The sequence below is a fragment of the Corythoichthys intestinalis genome, chromosome 18 (genome assembly GCF_030265065.1).
Source record: "Corythoichthys intestinalis isolate RoL2023-P3 chromosome 18, ASM3026506v1, whole genome shotgun sequence".
Lineage (NCBI taxonomy): Eukaryota > Metazoa > Chordata > Actinopteri > Syngnathiformes > Syngnathidae > Corythoichthys > Corythoichthys intestinalis.
The window spans coordinates 33819486-33838260 of record NC_080412.1 but is presented as its reverse complement, the minus strand read 5'-3'; the positions used below and the strand labels follow the sequence as shown (position 1 = coordinate 33838260).

The window sequence follows — 18775 nt, the reverse complement described above, 5'->3', positions numbered from 1 at the left end:
AAAACTGGGAGAGTGAAATGAAGGAAAGGGGCAGCAGTAGCAGGAGAACACCAGCTTCTTTGTAGAGTACATGCGCGGTACTGGAATATAGATTTATCCGTTACCAGCTATCATATCATTGTGATGTTTGAAGGCAATCATCAATATGTTCATATATAAACTGTTTATTTATTAGTAACTTGTATTAAGGCTGATATATTTTACGTATTTTACCTCTCAATAGCTGATTACCTTCATTTTCAGTTTACAAGGCGCACCTGACTATAAGCTGCCACCCACCAAATTTGACACGAAACTGCATTTGTTCATAGATAAGCCGCACTGGACTATAAGCCACAGCTGTCCTTACTGTATTATGGTATATTTACCCAGTGGTGAAAGAACGGTCAGGAACGCAGTTCCGGTATAAGATTCAGGACCAGAACGCAGTTCCGGTATAAGATTCAGGGCCGGAATGCTGTTCCGGTACACGGTGCTTTAATTCCAAAAATATGACAGCAACTGTCAAAACGCTATGTATATAAAAAAAAAAAATTTTAAAGCTAAGCTGCCACACATGCATTTCAGCTCCAAGAAGAATAAAATCTACCAACATCAGATTTACATACACAAGTGTTAACAACAAGCATAATAAAGTGCTTGTGTAGCGTAATCCGTTTCCACCAATATTTATTATTAATTTTATTCCATGGACGGCATGGAGGTTTCCCCAGCTGCTGCAGTTATCTGAGTCTGTCGATGATGAGTCACGTCAATGTGCGAATGGACGCAGCAAAGCAAAATGCCTGGACTCATTTATCCGTTCAATTGACTGACATACTGGCATGTGATCAGCAGAGACGGTTAGCTCTGATTGGTTCAAATGTGCATGTTTTCTGGAACAGCAAAAAAAAAAAAAAAAAAAAGCTTGTTGAATTGATGCGACAAAAAAGGGCAATGCAACATAAAATGGATCAAATCTTTAAGAGCAACGAAAGAGTTGAGGAGGCTTATTTATCATATTTAGTTTTATTTACTCCGATGGGGAAGTTCAGAACATCTTAGCTGTCAATGTCCACTTTGGACTTATATTTGTTCATTTACGTATGTTAGGCTACTTATTCATTTCCTTATGATTTAAAAAGGTCAATATTTGTGCGATCTTCAAGATATATATATATATATATATATATATACCGTAATTTCCCGACTATAACGCGCACTTTTTTTCCCCAAAATCAACTTGTAAACTCATGGTGCGCATTATAAACGGGTACATGGATGGAGACAGAAATATATATGTATTACATATATATATATATATATATATATATATATATATATATATATATATATATATATATATATATATATATATATATATATATGAACCGATTTTTTTTCATTGACACGGCCACGTTGTGTTGAAGAAACGTATGCGGCGACTCGTTGCCGACCATTACGGTACGTGACGTCACCATTTTGTTTCGGTAATACTTCACTCTAATCGGCCGAATGATTTCGTCTGTGTTAAATTCTGCTTTTTTCACTCTTCATAAAGCACAGAATTTAGTTTCTTGAACTCATCTGAGTCGACGTTTATTGCAGCTCCGCAATTCGGACCATAACAAATGTAAGGACACACACTTCCTGTGTCCGTCAACTATATCGGTCCCTCGGGAAACTCAAACCCAAATAACAATAGTTCCTTTTGTTACTGTCGTGTTGACAGCGATGAGCTCTCACGGATTTCCGACTTACGTTCTCACTTTCATTTTACCGTATCAATCCATGGAAGAAACATTTATTCATCATGAGGAAACAAGCAAGTTATACAGCAGCCTTTAAAAGAAAAGTCACATCTGTTTTGTTTTCTCCTAGATTCTGGTAAGTTGGAGAAGTTGTCTAATCATATTATTACCGTAAATATTGTCAGTTTACGGTAATATTTTGAACTACCAATGTGCTATGCTTGTGCTGTGTTTCACCAGTCAGTAAAATTACATCTCTGTATCTGTACACGAGCTCTGTTTTCTTGTATTCTTCTATTTATTGGTGCTAAAATTAGGGTGCGCGTTATAAACGGGTACAATAATTTTCCCTAGATTTTACAAGTAAATTTGGGGTGCGCATTATACACGGGTGCGCCTTATATTCGGGAAATTACGGTATATATACATATACATATATATATATATATTATATATATATATATATATATATATATACAGTGGGGAGAACAAGTATGTGATACACAGTCAATAGGAAAACCCATTGGCAGTGTATCAAATACTTGTTCTCCCCACTGTATATATATATATATATATATATATATATATATATATATATATATATATATATATATATATATATATATATATATACACATATATATGTACAGTACATATACAGTACTTATTTTTCTGAATGTATGTTACGTATATCTTTATCATTAAAAAAAAAAGTAAATAATAATAATACATCAAACTTGTATAGCGCTTTTTTGGACACTCAAAGACGCTTTACATAACATAACACATAAACAGAATTAAGAGGTGGGAAAAGCTAGTTTGAACAGGTGGGTTTTTAGGAGTGATTTGAGGTTTTGTAATGAGTCCCAGTTCCTGATGGGTTTTGGGAGTGAGTTCCAGAGTGAGGGGGCAGCAGCGAAGGAAATGTATATATTAACTTCTTTAAAATTGAGATTTGGCATTTAGTATGTGAGGAAATGAGGGAAAATAAAAATTAGGAGACAGAGGTTGGGGTTATTGCTGTTTTTGTTAACTTTTATTTTGCGAACCATTGAAAAAAAATACAATTTTGAATGAAAATCAGTTTTTGTATGCGTTATAACTGTGCTATAAATGTTTTCTTTGCATTTCGGTACTTTAAGAGGTTTGACCTCCTCCCCAAAAAATGAAAAAAATAAATAAATAAATAAAAATAATATAAAATTCTGGCGACCTTCACGTCGGGGAGTTCCCGCAAGAAATCCAAGCCACTTTCACCCCTGGATTTACCCCAAAAGATATTAACCGTTAACACTTTATTCGACAGCGGCATCATTGGTTCAAAAGCTTGCTTCAAGAAGTTTCATTTGGCCATCACTGCTCCGTTGGGGGACAGATTCAATCTCTGTTGCCACCTGCTGTCAACATATTTGTCGCCCAACATGCCTCCTCGCATGCATTGCAGCACTACAGATATAAATAACAATCAAAATTCATGTTCTGTGCTAATTATTTTTTCAGTTACTATCCTGGTGTTTCATTAATTGCTAGTTATGGTATTTGGTAACACTTTATTTGACAGTGGTGCAATAAGACTGTCATATGACAATCATAATTATGACATGACACTGTCATGAGCATTATTGAATGCTTATAACAGATGTCTTTTAGTGTCATCTGGCAAATTATCTTGTTTTTGAATGGCTGTAAAAGATCTGAGCTGCACATAAAGGGAGTTAGTGCATACCTGTCAAGTTGTACGGTTTCGACGTAATTTGTACAAGTGAGCACTGATTTTTAAATGTGTACACCGTACGTTCAAAATCTGTACGTTTTTCCTGCATTACGTTTTCTCCATTCGGATTTTATCACTGTTTCGGCAACGAGACAATGTGCATTACTATGCGTTACTACGTTGGTTGAATGACGCGAGAAAAGTCAGAGACATGGAGAAAGAAGAGTGGGAAAACAGGAGTTGTGACGCCGTTGCAAACGCGATGCTAGGCGGCTCCAATAATACCTGACTGTAGCCGACAGCCTACAAACTACGCCCACAAGATGCTACGCTAGATATCACATGTATATGAATTAGATGCGAAATGATACACTTGCCGGCGTTGGTATACAGCCGCCATCTTAAAGCAGTAGACTTCTGAGAAAGGCTCTGTTGTAGTGAACCTTCCTAATGAACCTAAGTAACCTTTTATCTAATCGGTAAAATCTTGACTTGAATCTGTCTTTAATTGATGAAACAGTTTTAAAACTTTCACATGTCTAAAGTAGTTTGTCGAATAAAGTGTTACCGATTAACCCATATATATTAACAAAAAGGTTTAAAATTAGGGGAAAAAGTAGCGGCTTACAGTCCGAAAATTATGGTAGGTTAAAAGAAACACAACTTTATGTAAAGCGTATTATTAGGAATTTATGAGCAACTTGCTCCTTCTTTAACGGACTGTTCCTTTTTTCATGAAAGTCCTGTGCTGCTTTTAAACAAGCAGTAATCTGAGAGAGGGTCTTTGTTAAATTTGATTATACAGTAACCACCAGCACTGGTGCCTGTGCGCATCACTGTCATAAGCAGTAGCAAGTGTAGAAAATGGACTTCCTATGCATAACTCCAACATCTGGTTTTCGTTATTGGGAGGCGGAAATCTTTCTACATTTCATGTGAAAACTGCTCCTTGTCATGCCATCTGTGAGAATCAACTCAACAATACTTTGTCTCATCACTGAATGGTTATTACAATAATGGATTTATTTCCCCTTATTTATGTATCACTCTGTTGATAAAAATTGTCATTGAATAAAAACAAACTACAAACCTTATTTAACAGGCATAGATAAACATCTAGCTGGTGATAGAAAACAATACAATATGGATTGTATTATAAAAATGACCTGGTACAAAAGTGAGTAAAAAATGGAATATTTTTATATTCAATAAAAAAAAAAATTGTACAAAGATTAGAATAATACTGTATTTATATGAAACCCTTAATTCCCACTCTGATGCACATGTAGAATACCTGAATAAAGGAAAATACATTTTTATTGAAATGAGCATTAGTTATTTTAGTGATTTGATAAGACTAGACTTGACTAGATGTTGCTAAGCAGTTAAACTGTATAACCTAAATGGCTTTTCCTACAGTATGTGAAATGCATAAAAGACATTATTTGCTAAATGCCATAGTCAAGATTCATCAAAAATAAACTTGTGAGTTGAGAGAACGAGCAAACGCTAGACGCTAGGTTTGTGATTTTGTTTGAGCGGCGGCGAGCAGACCGGTGGCACAGGCACTAACAAGATGGCGGCGGTCTGCAGCAGGAAAACTAGTGAGCCATGTCCAGCGAGGGCAGACAAAAAGCTGCTGATGGCACCCAGATGCCAAGTAACACAGTGATTTGGAGCTTGTCCATTCCACAGGGCGGGGTGTACCCGGTGGCGCCCCCACGGCCCCTTCACCTAGAACATCACTTTGTGCCAAACAATAGAATCGCTGCCTCCCAGACAGCTGCAACACTGCAGTGATAAGAGAACAGGAAGGAGGGAATGTGAGAGGAGGGGTGCACATAAGGTAGCAACACCTGCTTCTACTTCTGTTGCTGCAGCCACGAGCCGAAGACACAAGCGGAAGAGAAGGACTGAACCATCTGAGGGCATCTCAGGACGGCGCCTTAACACGGATGATAGACGATGTAGCTGGAGGGACGCCGGAGCGCTGACGCCAACACGCTAGCTCGTATGTTGTAACCTCATGTAACACATTTACTCATGTCATGAATATTTATAAGTTCCCTCTGAGTGAAACAGTAAAAACAAAGAATCTACATGCGATATCTCCATCTTATTATACAAATCTAGAACAAAGGTTACCTCAAATAGCCCTGAGTTTAACTTTAGAATTCCAGATCTAGCCTCAGAAATTCATTTTTATGTATATGTAATCAATATTCCTCATTAAAAATTCAAATGCCTTCTAATCAATTCCAAATCCCCAAAGTGCAGCATTTTTTTTTTCTTTAAACAGCACTGTATTATAAAATATATGCAGTGTTCCTATTTGAACCTCCTCTCTTAGTTCATTTTGGCCGGATCTCCTCCTGGATTGACCTATCTTGTTGTGAGCACTTATTTTCAGGCTGGGCGGGGTGGCTTCCGGAGCAGTCATTTTCCTACACGCCAGCAGCAGATCAGTCCATAGTCAAGGAGGGCCAGTAGGATAAACCGAATCTAGAAAGCGGGTCTACAAATCAGCTGCTTATTTCCTCTGTTGCTTGCTCCAAGTGGGGATACTCCTCTAAAAGTTGACAGAACACACCACTTTCTTCAGCTTTTATGATGGCCTGGTATGACCCGGGACACCTGAGAGTTTAGGACGGCATCAATCTGTGCCTGAGAAAGGCCTCCCTTCCCCTCGTATATTTACTTACTCTCACATTGTGGTTAGGCCTGTCGCGATAACAACTTTTAGTGTGCGATAATTTATTTCATAAATTATTGCGATATGCGATATTATTGCAGCCCCACAATTAAAAAAAAAAAAAAAGGGGAAAAAAAAGTTACAATAACACTGTGAGAATACAGTATATATTAATAGATCACGTACACCCATTTAAATGCAATAAATGTTTACTCTTAAATTCAAAAATACTTTTTAGGAAATCACAACTAAAACAATAGACCATGCCTCTTTTAAGTAAAAGACAACAATATTAATACTGCACAGAAATACAGAAGAAATAAAATGTGTTTTTTAAGAAAAATTAAATTTCACTTAATAATTTAAGCATCTAGGCAAATGAAAACATTTCCCCTCATAGCTTCTGCTATGGCATTCCATGTGTAATACAGTGGTACCTCTGGATACGAAGTTAATTCGTTCCAGGAGCTTGTTTGTAAGTAGAAATGGTCGTATGTCGAGCAGAATTTTCCCATAAGAATACATTATAATTCCAATAATTCGTTCCACAGCCCAAAAAGCCACACTACATCCTTAATAAATACTGCTGTTACTATTGCAAATAGCAATTACAAAGAGCTAAACAAATAAAATATGAATAAAAATCTGAATAACAATACTATAATCATTGCAATAATAACAATAATACTATACAGTACCTATAATAATGTAACGAATTGGCTTCTAATGTGGCGGACTTTTTTTGCAGTACCTGAACGCACCGCGGGGCTGATGGTGAGCAGGAGAGCGCTATTTTACTGTTTCGATCCTGGCGTCAACAGCAGTGGACACTCGGCGAGTTGATGGAATAAATGATTTCTTAGGTGATGTTACCACAATAAGAACTGTCACCTTAACTTATAAAGACTGGCGAACGGAGGGGGACCGCCGGCCGAGATCGGCATTCTACGACCCATTTCGTGGATGCACACACCATGCTTATTTTTTGCTATCATTCACATCTTCATTTCAATGGTAAGCGTCACCTTTTCTTTTTTTTCTCCACCTGCACTAAACTTAAACTACACTAAACTAAAAACAGAACTAAAATGCATTTTGCGTAGTTGGTAACAAGGAAGCCGATTTTTTAACAGCACGTCAGCCGTAGGCGCGCACGCAGGTGCACACGAGGCGATAAATCGCAGCTGAAAAATTATCACCTTCATTTTTATTTATCGTGCGATAAATGGAATTATTGCATATTGCAACAGGCTTAATTGTGGTGGATTAAGTCTTCGACCTACATCTGTCAGAATTTGAATACTGTGATTGTTACCATTATTGACTGTTTCTCCAAGTCTGTCCTCTATAGCCCACCTTCTGGTCTTGAAACTGCCGCATACACATTGACATCGTGTCCAGTCTTCAGTTCATATTCCAGGTGTGGAAAGATATTTGCAACACCTCTCCTTGGGTTACCATCCCCAGACCAACATCAAGATACAAAAGGCAAATCAAGAACCAAGCCCACACGGCTGGCTGACCTTCACCGCTCCCTTGACCCCGATTACTAAGTCTTCTCAAGAACTCACACTTCAGACCATATCAAGTAACAATTTCAAGAGAACTTATACCTTCCACCATCTACGAATGTCCACCCCGACCCCAGGTGTCTCTCCTTCCGTCAAGCAACTTCATTTCAGTGATCATTTATTTAGGTAAGGAGGATTTATACTGAACATAAAAAAATGACTATGACTTACTAATACTTGGTGAGTATTCATTTAAAGTATTAAATTGATTGTTTCTTCTTTAGGAATCTTTATTTTGACATTCTTCAAATGGGTTGAAATCACATGTTGGAATAAATGCAAATCATTTTAATGTGTAAAAATAACTACTAAAGCAACACTAGGTAACTCTTCAACCTTTATAAAATGTTTTCATAGCACTTGCGATGATATATCGACTGACAACGAGTTGAATGACACCTCTTTTATATCTTGAGGGGGGCTGTATCGATTTCACCGGCACGAATTAACTTTGAGGAGGGTGGCAGGAAACCTGCCACACACAAAAAAAAAAAAAACTACAAATGTGCTAACTGCATTATGGGATACGTCACTTCCCCCTTTCCTCGTTCATTATCAACAAAAGAGGCAAAATGTTTTGTCCGAGGAGGGAAAAAAAAGGGGATACTCAAGAATAAACACTGGCCTGGCTTTCACTCGCTGCTCCCCCCCACGCCTCAACCGAACTTGTCAACGCTGACGAGTTCAGGTGGAGTTGGGGGATTAGCCACACTAAACCACACGGTTGCTAACCGTCATATGCTATTGTTTAGCCACAACTGGTTTCATTACCTTATTACTATTTATCCTTCACACAGCCGCTGGAAACAGAAATGTCGTTTAATCCATCTGCAGGCAACTGGGAGATCATGATTTTACGACACTATTCAGGTGTGCGCTGGTCCTCATGGGAAACACAGTCTTCCTCAAGGCAAAACACTACCGGTTTCGTCCAGCGGTATCGCGAAAAATCGACCAAAACTGAGAAGTTACTTAGTGTTGCATTAAGTGAGGGTTGGTGTAAATGGTCCCATCTAATCATTTGATGACAAGAATTTGTTCAGAACTATAACAAATAAGGCCAACATTAGTTTTAATTGTGCCTTTTTCCACACAATAGAATAGAATAGAATAGAATAGAATAGAATAGAATAGAATAGAATAGAATAGACATACCGTATATTGTCATTACACATTATTTCAGAACACTAAAATTGATTCCATTTACAACCCGCCAAAAGGAACAGATACAACAAACACATTGGAAGGCGCTCCGGTTCATTACTAGAGTTTTTACCTCTGCCAGTAGGTAAAACTTACAGAGGCAGAGGTTATGTATTTAGTTCTGTGTGTGTTTGTCAATATTTTTGAGCTCAATATAACTCAACAAAAAAGAAACTGGTTATTATCAAAGTTGCAGTTGTGTTTGGAAATGGAAAAGGTGATTTAAATGTTGGGATTATGAGATGAAAGGTTACAGGGCCCAATTGAATCTGCACTCTCAGTTTTTCTTAAATTCACTGTATATGCTTTTGCTTTATTTGTTACTGTGTGACCACTTACCTGTCTGGTTCATTCTGGATTGTTCCTTATGGTCACATCCTTGCAGTGAACTGAAAAGAATCTGTAGAATTAAACACCCAAAATGGTTAGTTGACTTTGTGTATACAGTGCTGGCCTATAGAGAATTGGCACCCCTGCAATTCTGTCAGATAATGCTCAATTTCTCCCAGAAAATGACTGCAATTACAAATGCTTTGGTGGTAATATCTTCATTTATTTTGCTTGCAATGAAAAAAATGCAGAAGAGAATGGGGAAAAAAAAAATCATTGTCATTTTACACAAAACTCCAAAAATGGTCCGGACAAAAGTATTGGCACCCTTTGAAATATCATGTGACGCTTCTCTAATATGTGTAATTAACAGCACCTTTTACGTACCTGTGGCACATCACGTGTGGTGGCAATAAATAAATCACACTTGCAGTCAGCTAAAATGGATTAAAGTTGATTCAACCTCTGTCCTGTGTCCTTGTGTGTACCACATTGAGCATGGAGACAAGAAGAAAGACCAAAGAACTGTCTGAGGACTTGACAAGCAAAATTGTGAGGAAGCATGGGCAATCTCAAGGCTACAAGTCCATCTCCAAAGACTTGAATGTTCCTGTGTCTACCATGCGCAATGTCATCAACTGTGGCTAACCTCGCTGGATGTGAACGGAAAAGAAAAATTGACGTGAGATTTCAACAAAACATTGTGCGGATGGTGGATAACGAACCTCATCTAACATCCAAACAAGTTCAAGCTATCCTGCAGTCCGAGGGTACAACAGTGTCAACCCGTACTATCTGTCGGAGTCTGAATGAAAAAGGACTCTATGGTACAGGGGTGGGCAAACTATTCTACAAAGGGCCACAGTGGGTGCGGGTTTTTGTTCATACCCATCATGAGGACAGCCTTTCACCAATCTGGTTTCTTATAAGTGCAATCAGTTGATTGCAGTCAGGTGCTTCTTGTTTCCACTGAAACCTCATTGGTTAAGCTGTCTGTGCTGAATCAGTTGGAACAAAGACCAGGACCCACTGCGGCCCTCGAGGACCGGTTTGCCCACCCCTGCTATGGTAGGATACCCAGGAAGACCCCACTTCCAGGCTAGAGTTTACCAGAGCTTACCTGAGAAAGCCAAAAAACATTTTGGAAGAATGTTCTCCAGTCAGATGAGACAAAAGTAGAGCTTTTTGGGAAAAGGCATCAACATAGAGTTATTTTGTCTAGAGGTTGCGCTACCAAGTATTAGGCTGAGTGTGTCAATACTTTCGTCCGGCCGATTTTTGGAGTTTTGTGTAAAATGGTAATGATTTTTTTCCCTCCATTTTCTTTTGTGTTTTTTAATTTCAAGCAAAATAAATGAAGAAATTACTACCAAAGCATTTGTAACTGCAATCATTTTCTGGCAGAAATTGACCATTATCTGACAGAATTGCAGGGGTGCCAATACTTTTGGCCAGCACTGTACTTATCAGTTGTTGTGTAACATGCATTCTTCAATGACCACAGGACAAGAGAGGACTCAAAAGTTAAAATGAAACCAGAGCTATCGTCACTGCATCGTCATCATCATTCCATCACATTCACACCAATAAATGATCCAAACCACTGCTGTAAAAATATTGCTTGTTATAGAATGATTGCGACTTACACATAAATAGTAGAAAACAAAATTGCGAGAGCTGATAATAGGGGAGCAGGAAATGAAAATACTGAGATGGCAGACCAATTATAGAAACAGACATTTGGCTCCAGACACATTTCAACACACATGGCAATAGTTGAAGGAGAACTGAGCGCTGAGACGACAATCCCCAACAAGCCATGCCTTCAGCTACAAAACTGAAATGTGACTCTTGTACAAAATGACGTATAGGCCATTTACATATCACACCGTTTCACTGAATCCAAATCCAAATGCCTTGGCACACCACAGAATACATGCACATGTTTTGTCGATGACATGCAATACTGGCTGATGATCCACTGTATGTTGATTTTCATGAGGTCAAACACACATGTACCGAGCTTTAAGTTTCACGCTCTCAACAGTACTTTGTGCTGCTCTCAAAATGAAGCATAAAGCCAGGAAAATAGAAAACCCATTTCGTTTTAGTTCTTCCAATTTAAAAATCCTAATATTAGACATAATGGGTGTGGTAACCACCTGCTTATGAATTGTTTTCGGGGGCTCTTGGCTTGCTGCACATTCACTATTAGAAATGTTCCTCACAAATTCCTAATTGTTCGTGCCCATGAATGTGGCAGGCAGCTTTTGCCATATCACCCCAGTCCGTGTGGACATCCCTCCATCTTAGTCACGTGCCCTTCATAGCCACATTCCTCTATCCATCCCCCCGCCCTCTCCTCCAGCCAGCACCCCACACGCTGTGCTCGCCTCTGGGTCTAAACCCCTCGATAACCTGAATGAAACCCAATTCTTCCATTTGGCCCGCTTCGATCTCGCGCCGTGTGGCCGTCTCAAATTAATGATCTCTGTCATCACCGCCCGTCGATGCCGCCGTCCCCTCTTTGTTGCGCTTTGTCTTTCCGCCATCTTAGTGGACGTTTTCATCGGGGTTTGTTTTACGATGAAGAGATGTGTGAGTGCCCCTCGCAGCTCCCAAGAACCCAACCCGTGCACATCACAGCAAAACGTCACAAGTTAGGGTCTCAGGGAATGAGAGAGGTACAGATTGCTTGTATCTAGCTACAGTTATGCAACTTGGGTATACGTTAATCTCTCGGATGACCAATTAGCTGTGACTGGAGCAGACAATGGCACTTTCATCTCTCTGTGGCTTTGTGCTTTGCTTCACTCCCTATTGCCACATTACCTCAGTAAGTCTGCATTAGCCACAGTACATGTTTTCTGTTTATTTGTAATGTAATATGTAGGATAATAATGCAGGCTCTAAGTCGCGAGCAGAGAAAAAGACGCTGTTTTTGAGACTTACTGCAGTCACTGCTGAAAGCGATACACACCCAGACAGATGTCGCTTATCATATGACATTCATGAGAATGGCTTTGGTTCTGCATATTGGTGCTTCTTTGTCGTTGTCGAGTCTTAGATCGAGTGAAGCTCAGGTTGGTAAGTAATCTATGATAAAACACAAGCAAGCACGCGTCCCCGCAGGTGATGAAGGCATCCGCAGCACGGATAAAAATGAACACCCGAGTCTACCTCGTCAAAAACGTTCCTCTCTTCTGGGGACGGACAGGGTTTCTCATCAGTTACTGCGTTTGAGCAATGTATCCCAAAATTGCAAAGCTGCTCTGCCCTCAGAGCTGCACTTGTACAGTAATGCAACTCTCACATTCTTAGGGGAAGCGCTTATTTATATGACAGACAGAATTGTATGTGAGACTGACGAAGAGCGAGGAAGGACGGACGACAACTCACCCGGCTGCATGTCGTTTCGATGGCTGACACGGTCATCTGTCAGTTTCCCTCTACCGGTCGATCCTGGCCCAGGAAGGAAGAGGACGTGGCCTGACAAAATGGAAGGACAGGCATTTAGCGTAGACGAGCAATGCGAGCAATGCGAGCCAGAGAGAAAAGGCCATTTTAGGTAGCACGGCTTGGATGAGACTAGCACATGAAGCTGCGACAGCAGATTGCTGCTGTCTAGCCGTCTGCTGCTCAGACATGCAGGACTGTACCATGTGCATGTGCAGCCAGCGAGAGCGAGAGGGAGACAGCGGGAAATAGGGGTAAATCAGGTGAAAATCAAATAGGTCATGACATGTTTAGACTTTAAGGAACTAAAAAAGAATGACTAATGATCACAATCTATGGGAGAATGATGATGATAAGAAAAGGAAATTTGAACTATCAACATCAACTACAAACGATTAAAGCAACTTTTTTAACATCACTATCAAACTAAAGAATTCCTACGCAAGCAAAAGGGAACAAAGAATAGATGAGTGACCCCGTGCGGCTATTGCGAATGCGTGACAAGTAATGAATAAGAGCAAGGCCAAATGAGGCAGCAAGGAGTCAAGAAATGAAAGTCTTTTGTATGCCTGCGACTAAGTTGACAGCCGAAGCAAATGGAACCAGAAAGACGGGCAAACCATCCACTCCACTACACGTGGCCCCACTTGAAGCTTTTCTCTAAATCACAGCTTTATGCCAGAAACCGAATTCCTTGTCATGGTATACACAGATGAGGAAAATAATGGCAAAGTGAGGAATACCAAGAAAAACATGTCTATTGCTTTTTGCTTTCTGTCGCTCCTCCTTTCCTCTCCATGTGACAATACAACAGTGTTTCTGCTCTCGCTGAATGTCTCACACTTCCTATCCATCTTGCGATATCACACCTTTATCGTTTCTTCCCTTCCCTGTCATGGACTACAAGATCAGACCTTCAAAGTAGAGAAACTAGGGAGCCTCACCAGTCTGCCTTTTACACAGAGCATCAATACAGCTGAAGACGAGAAGGGCAAGAGGAATAAATAACCTTTAAGAGCTGAAATCACTCACGCGGCCTAATATATGCAGCAAAAGATTGATTAAAAGAGGGAAAAGAGGGGCGGGACAATGAGAACAAGAGCAGATAGAAATACCACCATAGACAAAAGGGAAAAACAGCCAAGCATACATTTGTCTTACAAACCGCTCCTTTTTCATTTCAAAACTAAACGAAATGATCAAAATCCTTCCCCGGTCGGCAAGTCCTGTATTCTGTTCCTGTCTCTCGCTCCCTCTGTGTGTGAGAGTGAGTGCCTATTACAGCATGTGTGGAGAAAAGGAGGGCGGGAACATGCCGGGGAACTAAGGGAACAGCACTGAGAAATGAAAGGAGAGCGCAAAGGAGCCAAAACGTGAAAATTCGAAGAGTCGTCGAGGTAACGTATAGCTGGAGGCTGGAAGCGATGCGCATAAACTGTAGTACTATTAATAGCTATAAATAAGCGGCGACAGCTCATGAGGCAGACATGATGGTAGGAGAGCAGTACAAATAGAGAGAAGAGGGAGTTCTGTAGACAGGGTTCTTGTGACGGGCAACATTTGCGGCTTAGATCAGTGACAGCAGAGATATTGCCTATGTGCTCATGTGCATACATGTCATTTCTATCTTACAACAACACTTGCAAGAGTGTTAATATTTATGAAATACTTCATATATTTCCAAAATAAATGTATTTCTTAAGGTTAATGTATATGGCGGAAAACACAGACAAGACTGAAAAAGCAGTTTCTGCTCTTGCACTCCTCTTTAAAAGAAACTGCTGTATTTTAAGCCAAAACAACTGTTGTGTTTGATAGAACAATATGTCGATATGCTGCCATAGCAGATTCATGGCACATTAAGCCCATGAACAATTTTTAATTTGTCCGTTCTACCCTGGAATCCCCCGTTTACAGACGTCGCGCAAGAGCTTTTGTTTCAACCTAGCCATAAAAAGAAGGTATGTAAATATATTTATCATTCAAAATGTTTATCATTTTTAGCTTTGAATCATTAATTGTTGTCTAATATTTAGTTAAAAAAAAAAAAAAGAACGACTTAAAAAAATTATTCACTCGCATATTTTAAACTTTTAAACAAATGACGTCACAATGAAAAATTTGGCGTCTGTAAAAAAGTCACGGATATCTACCACATAATTATCGCTTCATTGTATTTTTTTTGTTACTGTCACATTTTCCCCGATATGTTAGATGATAAATAATCAATCCAAACAAAGAAAAATTGTTTCACCCATAAAAAAAAAAAAAAAATTTTTTAAATCCAACTGTGGCCATTCACAGCTGTGTCTTGACACTCGGTGATACATGCTACATGGAGTTTTGGGATCGAAACAAGGTAAGAAGGTGATAATATCTCGTTAAAATCGTCGCGTCTTTAATTCTGCTCTCGCGTGCTCTCGCCTCCAGTTAGGGTTTTTTTTAAATGCCCTCCTGTTCAAAAATTTTCTTTCCCCAGAAATTGAGATTTAAAGCTTTCCAATGATGTATCACACATGCATATAGGAAAATTTTGAAATTTGGACAAATTGGGGGCCTCAGAGCGGAACTTCAAGTCACCTCAGTGTTTTCCGCCATGTATATAATTCATATACAGTATATGGCACAAAACACGGGCAAGACTGAAAAAGCAGTTTCTGCTCTTGCACTCCTTTTTAAAATAAACTGCTCTATTTTGAGCCAAAAGAACTGTTGTGTTTGATAGAACAATATCTATATGCTGCCATAGCAGATTCATGATGCATTAAGTTCCCAAACTATTTTTAATTTGTCTGCCTTACCCTGGAAACCCACGTTTACAGACGTCGCGCAACCGCTTTTGTATCAAACAAGCCATACAAAGAAGGTAATTATTTTATTAATCAAAATGTCTGTCATTTTTATCTTAGAATCATTAACTGATGTCTAATATTTTGCTTAAAAAAAACGACTTTAAAAAAATTATTCACTGACATATTTTAAACTTAGAAACAAATTATTTCACAATGAAAAATATGGCATCTGTAAGAAAGTCACGGATATCTACCTCATAACGATTGATTAAGTGTATTTTTTTTTTGTTACTGTCGCATTTTCCCCAATAAATTAGATGATGAATAATTGATCCAAACAAAGAAAAATTAAAAAAAAAAAAAAAAAATGTTTAAAAGGGTAAATATATGAAAAAGAACATCTCGACCACACCTTGATGTCTGCGATTTCTGCATTGCGACCCTTGTTATATTACCATGTTTCACCCATAAAATCCCCCCAAAATCCGGCTGTGGCCATTCACATCTGTGTCTTGACACTCGATGATACATGCTACATGGAGTTTTTGGATCGAAACGAGGTAAGTACGCGATAATATCTCGTTAAAATCACGGCGTCTTTAATTCTGCTCTCGCTTGCTCTCGCCTCCAGTTAGGGTTTTGCTGTTTAATTTTTTTTTATTTTTTTTTAAATGCCCTCCTGTTCAAAATTTTATTCCCCCAGAAAATAGAGATTTTAAGCTTTCCAATGATGTATTACAAATGCATATAGGACAATTTTGAAATTTGGTCAAATAGGAGGTCTCAGAGCAGAACTTCAAGTCACCTGAGTGTTTTCCGCCATATATAATATAGCATCATCTGTAGACATTGTACCCCATTTTTTAAGCCACACAGCTAATTTCAGCACAGAGAATTAAAATACTTCATGTTTCAATTCCACAAAAGAATCTAATGTACAGCATGATAAAGATACTGTACTTGCAACTGCGATAGTTTGACATCAACTGTTAGTGCTTGCTCACTCACTCACACTTCAAACTACTGCCCCGTACAGTGGGCCCCTGCTTCTTTCTGGCCCAAGGAAAGCAACAACCCCCCTCTTCCATTCATCCCTCCCCACCTTGATCGAACCCGGTGGCCTTGAGACAGAGAGCGAAGAGTTTAAGTGGAAACAGTCTTTCATCACCATACCACTCCTTGGGCTGCACATCTGCACGTAGAAACTCACCATACTACGACTAACTGTCCAGTACCCAGAAGCAGAGGTTGGTAGAGTGGCCAAAAATTCTACTCAAGTAAGAGTAGCGTTACTTTAAAAAAAATATTACTCAAGTAAGAGTAAAAGTAATTGTCCAAAAAATAAAGTAAGTAAGTAAGTAAATAAGGAAGTAAGGAAGTAAAAAAGTATTTGGTGAAAAGAAAAACATAAGTAATGAGTAACATCCGCTTATATTTTTGCTGGATTTTTTTATTTTTTTAAAACAATGTATTTTTTTTCTGAGCACAAAGTTATCTATATGGACTGTTGTTTAATGACACAATACAATAACCCATTACATAACCACATTAAGCCAAAGAAATTAAAAAAATAAAATAAAATCATTGAAATCCAACGAGAGAAAAAAAAAAAAAAAACATAAATGAAGCATTATTCGTCCAAAGGGCATGACTGCCCTCTGGTGGAGAAAATAGTTCCTAGTTTGAATAATGAAGAGTTCCTTTATAATTAATAATTTTGAAATTAAAAGGATCATACCTCCGAACTTCTAAGGTCAATCAGTGCCAAATAAAAACTGGGAAAGAGGTTAAAATCTGCGCTTTCCAGTCATGTTGAGGGCTGTGCTCTATATCAAATAATTGTTTTTTTCCGGTGCTTTAAAGACAGCACAAGATTTGAACAGGCTGGCGCGAAGACAGAACGACAAGCTTGCGTCTGGTTGGTAATAATGACATCATGTGATTATTGTCGCAACGTCTCATTGGTGAAATCGGTAGAGCTGCCCCGGTAATACAGCAAGCACGTCTTTACTCATGGAATTGCTGGCAAAAAAAAAAAAAAAATCTAATATGTAGAATAAAGACGAAAAATTTAACGTGTAGCCCAAGTAGTGGAGTAAGAGTAGTGTTTTTTTCACAAATCTACTCAAGTAAAAAGTATAGCTTAGTCAAACTACTCTTAGAAGTACATTTTTCTCAAAAAGTTACTCAAGTAAATGCAACACAGTACATCTATATTGACTGTTGTTATAATGATACTGTACAATAACCCATTATTATTATTATTATTATTATTACCGTATTGGCACGAATATAAGACGGTGTTTTTTCATTGAAATAGGATTGAAAAAGAGGGGGTCGTCTTATATTCGCGGTCTAGACATTATACCCATTCACGACGCTAGATGACACCAGATATCATTGAAGCGATGTTTTGTCGTGACAAATCTCAGCTACTCTCCCCATTCAAGACGCTAGATGGCACCAGATATCATTGAAGCGATGTTCTGTCATGACAGATCTCAGCTACTAGTTTAACCAGTTTGCATTATTTTATTGCAATGTTTTTCCTTATTCAGATTTGTTTCAAGACTACAGTTACAGTTAGACTTCACTTTGATAGTTAATTCAGTTATTGCAATTTTGTTGTTTTATCACAATACATTGGTTTATTTACATTTCAAAAACCAGAGACTATTCATTTACGAATGTGATTGCACTTTAGTTTACATATTTAAATGTTCAGATATTAAGATTTAAATGAGGGAAAATAACATGCTTTTTCTCTCAAATATATTGTTATAATCATTTGTTTCAGATGTACTGCAATTATTTTCTGTACAAAAATTAATTTGGTGTTCAAAAAGTCTTTTTTCAAACTTTACTCTTGAAAAAGAGGGGGTCGTCTTATAATCAGGGCCGTCTTATATTCGAGCCAATACGGTATTATGACTATAATTATTATTAACGCGTTACACGTTACAACCCACCTCTGCCGAGGAGGCTTGCTTCATTAAAATTACGCAAAATCGTTTTTACAAAGTTAAATGCTAAAAGTAATATAGAATTTTACCAAATCAACATGTGCTAGGTAAAGTAACCATGAAAGTGCTTTAAAATAAAATAATAAATATGAAACTACTCATTTGAATGGTTAATTACTGACCAGAGCATTAAGTTAACGTAACAAAGATTTTTTCTTAAATTCCTTTAAAAAAAGCACAATTCATTGTTCCAGTGAGCAAGATAAGATTTGGGTTCTGTGGTATCCTTGGTTTGATTCTGCGAAAAGTTATTACTGGCTCTTT

The 18775-nt window shown here is 38.4% G+C and overlaps 1 protein-coding gene across 1 annotated transcript in view; it reads right to left on the bottom strand.

Moving 5' to 3' along the window:
- The window catches only part of snx19a (sorting nexin 19a), a 112999-nt gene extending 100139 nt beyond the window's left edge, over positions 1 to 12860 (bottom strand). The window contains exons 1-2 of the mRNA XM_057820680.1: positions 12640 to 12860; positions 9250 to 9310 (exon numbers count right to left, since the gene is read on the bottom strand). The gene's annotated coding sequence lies outside the window, so the exon portion shown is untranslated. The remainder of the gene's footprint in view (positions 1 to 9249; positions 9311 to 12639) is intronic.
- Positions 12861 to 18775: the final 5915 nt, after the last annotated feature.